Raw genomic sequence first — 5,618 nt, forward strand, 5'->3', positions numbered from 1 at the left:
TTTATTTGTTAAAAATGTAATTAATAGTATGGCAAATAATCATGTACACAGTTTAGTTCAATTGAATGAAAGAATATTCTTATATACAAAAACATAAAGAAAACAATAAAAAATTGTACCCCACAGATTGCTTCATGGAAAAATAAATCGAGCGTATGGATGATCATCTTCACTGTTTCTCTATGTATCGACATGCATTCTGATCAAGTGTTTTTGGCACTACTCTTGATTTCATAAAGATAAATGAGCTTTAAATTATTAGCTTAACGATCGAATCTCACAAAAAAAAAAAAAAAAAGATTACACGTTTAGGGCACAAGGATAACAACATAAGGAAATGGTTAGAATTAATCAAAGTCTAGCGGATGAAAGAACCAAATATCCATTACCTGATCTTACTATCAATGAATCACACGCTACATAAAACAAAGACAAATCGATGCCTACTGATATCGTGGCTTCAAATATTTCAACACATGATAAGCTTTGATTTCCAAGATGAGACTCGTTAACCTAGACACCGTAGCTCTCTCTGATTCCCTGTCGTGCCACAGGCTGAGGAGTTCGCAGGTTTTGTCGGCATTCCGGGTAAAGTCTGCGTCCACGTTTTCCAGTTGGCCGCTGGAAAAGTTCATGGCCCGTCCGAGGCTTCGCCATGCCATTCCCAAGTGTTCTCCGATGATGAACTTGTCTCTTTCCTCGATTTCTCTGAAGCATCTGTTGGTGATGAAGAGCGATAGATAGATAGATAGATCACCCTGAATGGAGGATACACTGTTAATAGAGTCTTTAAATATGCGGCCCGAGACTATATAATAAGCTCCCACGAAACATTCGAGTGATTGAAGACATTAAGGCTTTCAAGAGGAAACTGAAGACTTTCTTATTTCAACAGTCATAAAACAGTAACGATTTAACAGTAAATGAACAATACGCGATATGAAACGTTAAATACTCTGAACGAACAAGGTAAAATGACAGTGGAGGTCCTGTAGAGAGTGGGGTTCCCCTGCTATATGGGACCGGAAAAGCAGCCATCAAAGTAAAGTAAGTAATAATTTGCGGTGAAAAAAAAAAAGTTTAAATCCTGGAATAAATGTTGCCAGCCATTTGCCGTTTTAAAAACGGTTATATTGACGTAAAAGGAGTGAAATTACGGTCACCAACCCATAAAAGATAATAAAAAAAAGTAGGATAAAATATACGGTCGCCTATATTTTTCTGAAATACGGCTGAGAACAATATATTTTTACGGAGAATTTCAGGTTAAAATTAAGGTTTTCTTTAACAGTGTAGTTACTCTAGAATCTAGATTGTATGATAATATTCTTAATGAAAATCCAATAAGGTTTTATTCGCTGATTGGTGAGAGATGAAATAATTCAGATGAATTCAAATTTTTCATGTAATAAATGTTGAGAAAATAACATTTTAATGGAAAGATTCAAAATAATATCCTGCTGAAAGAACTAGATTATTTGATAAAGCAGTGAAGAGAATTTACTGTTATTTTATGACAAGAAGAAGTAGGGATTCAAAAAGCTATTCAACATTTATAAGGACATTTTCGCTTTTATGGTTTTGACTTGAATTTTCTTTTATTCTTTATTTATAACAAACTTTATCAGCGTCAATGACCTTCGATGTCAGGATGCTAGATCAATCAAAATCAATCAATCAAACTGATTAAAGAAACAAATGACCGAGCGATTATTAGTCATTGAATTACGTATGAAAATATAAAATATAGATTATGAAATATAGAATACAAAATATAAAAATATTTACACTAGCACTAAAAGGCAAAACAAGCTTAAGTTCTAATACCTCACTGATAGATCCACATTACTTACTTTACTTTAAGGGCTGCTTTTTTGGTCCTATACAGCAGGGGAACCCTACTCGCCACAGTCCTTTTATCATGTTCGTTCGAAAGCATTCAACATTTCATTCCGAACATTGCTCTTTTATTGTAAAATTCACAACATCGAAGCGCTTAGAGAACAAGAAAGTATTAAATTTCATCTTAGAAGCCTTATTATCTTCAATCTTTCGGATGTCTAGTGGGAGCTTATTTTATAGACTTGGGGCCGGATATTTAAAGGCTCTGGAGCCTACAGTAGACATATATATAGATCCTAATAATTGGAAATCATCTGTAACTATTCTCGTGTCAACATGAATTGTTGGCTGCACAATATGCAGCAATTCTCTTAGATATTTTGGACATCCGGTTCTAATAACTTGATGGGTCCTAGTACCCATTTTAAACTCAAATCCCGGTTTAATAGGCAGCCAGTGTAAACCAATTAGTATAGAAAAGAATCATATTTACGATACTGTCGGAACAAAAATAAGAGTAAGGACTCCTGAGAATCGAGACCGGAAACTATCAACATATAACCCAAGACAATATCAAAACAACGACTCAATATATACGCAAACACACACCTAATTAATGATTGATTTCTGAATGCTAAAATCCATTTAAAGGACCTTGCTAAAATTATAGCTAAGAAAATGTATTTACGTGTACCACACCCAATCTTTCTCTCCATCTCTCACCCCCCTGCCACTTCTCTCTCTCTCTCTCTCTCTCTCTCTCTCTCTCTCTCTTTCTCTCATACGATTGAATGACTGATAGATTATGACAAAGATAATCATAATTATATGATATCAAATTAATCCTTAAACAGCCTATATAAAATCTTACAAGATAGTAAGAAAATCTCTCTCTCTCTCTCTCTCTCTCTCTCTCTCTCTCAAGATTACACTTACAGCTTTAACGCATCCACGTCCCTCTGCAAGGGCATATCCTTTGGATCAGGTTTTGGTTTTGGTTTGACATGAACGTTGTGGAAGACAGATCCTATGTGGACTCCCTGGCTTCCGGTAATGTTAATGACGCGTGGAACCTGAAAGGGATTTGGGAGATTTTATTCACAGTCTGGTGTTTGGGAGCGTGAGCGAAAGGAATATATTCTTTACATAAATATACAGTATACCCTCTACGATTTTTTTTTTTGTCAATGGGCGTTAATTTTAATGTTTATTTTCATAGAGATACAGGGTGTGAGTCTATTTATATATGTATGGAGTGTAAAACAAAGATATATAATAAATATGTATATACACATATATGTATATATATATATATATATATATACATATATATCTATATATATATATATATATATAAATGGCATCTCTCCACTAGAGGATAGGTAGTTTCAGTAAAAAAAATCCTTTTGAATAGAAAATAACCTCTTGTGCAGAAAACTTCCCCAAAATTGGAATCTCCATAAATCTATGCCGAAGATGCATTAGCAGTGTAAGTACCATTTCCCTCAACAAGAATTGCGGCATTTAATACATTGTTTGCACCCCCTGGATACTACGAAAAAAAAAAAATACTTAACCAGTTTCATTTTCATCAGAATAAATGTTCACCAGAACGTCAGCCAGGCAAGCCCAACACCCCACTGTGGTGCCCAACCACAGCAGTAGCCTCCCCAGTAAACAGCTTAAACTCACGTTCCTGGGTTGGGATCGATCTGCTGCCAGGCGAATGCTAGGCGAACACGTTACCACTGTTACACAATCTTACCGTAGGTGTATTGTTAGGCCCCGTCGTCGTCTGAGGGGGCCGCTGTGGCTTCAACTCTGGTGGAGGCGATGAGGAGGGTTTGATCGGGGGGCGCCGTGCCCAGGGGAAGGGAGTCTGTCCTAAGATTACTCATCCTTATCACGATGGGTGAAACTGGGGGCCGGGAAGGGGGAGGGGGTGGTTGCTGGTGGAAAGAGAATAATATAATTTGAGAAAATAATTTATTTTGAAAGTTAATGATGGTAAATGGTCTCGTTTTATAGATTATATATGAAAGATCTATTTTAATGCTGTTACTGATCTTGAAATATTTGATTTCAATTGTTCATTACTTCTCTTCTTGTTTGTTTATTTCATTATTTCCTTTCTCACTGCTCTATTTTTCTCCGTTGAAGCCCTTGGGCTTATAGCATCCTGCTTTTCCAACTAGGGCTGTAGCTTACCTAGTATTAATAATAATAATAATAATAATAATAATAATAATAATAATAATAATAATAATAATAATAATAATAATAATAATAATAATTTAACGAGTATTAATTATTTAAGAAGACTAATTTTGAGAGAATGAAAAGTTGAAGATGAGCACTTTGGAGATTTGGATAAAGATTGAGATTTCATCTGACGGATGATTGATGGAGAATGATTGACGTGTTCGAGGTTTGAAGGAAGGAATATTACGAGGCATATCAAGTGGATGGATTTAAGAGTCGAGCTTCTGAAGTAACTACTTACAAGGACATGGAGGGAGGACTTATAATAAAAATAATAGTTTTGAAATTATATAAAAAAATATCTGCTATGAGGCCAGGGATCCAGTTGGGAAAAGAGCCCAGTGAGGAAAGGAAACAAGGAAAAATAAAATATTTTAAGAACAGTAACAACATTAAAATACATATTTCCTATATAAATTATTCACACTTTAGCAAAACAAGAGGAAGAGAAACAAGATAGAATAGTGTACCCGAGTGTAACCTCAAGCAAGAGAAATCTAACCCAAGACAGTGGCATTATCCAAGACTAGAGAACAATGGTTTGATTTTGATAGTAAAATACTTAGGTATGAAAATTTTCATTGATTTATATTTTAAAATTTCATGATAAACAAGAAGGTTAAAGTTTGTAAGGTCCACTATTATTGCTTAAAGTAATTATCTCTAAATACAATCTAAGCTAGCATGTGTACCATCACTAATTCTATTTCTGGCGAAAGGTAAACTAGTTGAAAGCATAAAATTAGTTCCGGTACACCCTATAATAATAATAATAATAATAATAATAATAATAATAATAATAATAATAATAATCTTTATTTCAGTAAAAGCCATATACGTCATATAACACCAATAAGTCCATCTAAAACCTGCAATTATCAATACTATCAGATCGTTGGATACGACATGCTTGAATCTTGAAAAATTCCCCTTTAGAAAGGGCTAAATTAGGCTAACCCAACTTTAGGTATGACCTGTGTGTCCGTGTTACAAACTCCTTTTCTAACAGAAGCTAAAATTTGCTAACATAATATTACTTATGACCTATTTGAACCATCAGATCATTTTCCATTAAACCTAAATTAACCTAAGCTGATAACATGTTATGTTCTCGAACTTTCACTTTCACTAATTCCTATTTGAATCTAATCAAACCTACGAATATAGAAGCCAGGCCTATTTGAACCTTCAATAACCACCCGTTAAACTTAAGCTAACATATGCTAACGCAACGTCAGCTATGACCAACAAGAAATTTGCAAAATCCCATATGTTGAAAAACCATTTCTGTTATTTTCTTATATCATCGCTAACATAATTTCCTTCTATTAACGTGATTTTTTCTTATGGGGTAAGCACGGTTGCCTTCTTTTTGAAGGACTGCTTTGGCTTTGAGGTAGTCCAAAGGAGCGAAATTGAAAGTAAAGTATATATTTTTTTCCATTGGCTTTTTCTGACATTAAGTCATCTCATGTTATATTAATCTATAGTGCACCATGACCAGAATAATAATA

The 5,618-nt window shown here is 34.3% G+C and overlaps 1 pseudogene; it reads right to left on the reverse strand.

Annotated features, from left to right (window-relative positions):
* Window positions 1-401: 401 nt before the first annotated feature.
* LOC137660040 (uncharacterized) lies at window positions 402-3,740 on the reverse strand (annotated as a pseudogene).
* Window positions 3,741-5,618: the final 1,878 nt, after the last annotated feature.

Source organism: Palaemon carinicauda, chromosome 20 (assembly GCF_036898095.1).
Source record: "Palaemon carinicauda isolate YSFRI2023 chromosome 20, ASM3689809v2, whole genome shotgun sequence".
Taxonomy (NCBI): domain Eukaryota; kingdom Metazoa; phylum Arthropoda; class Malacostraca; order Decapoda; family Palaemonidae; genus Palaemon; species Palaemon carinicauda.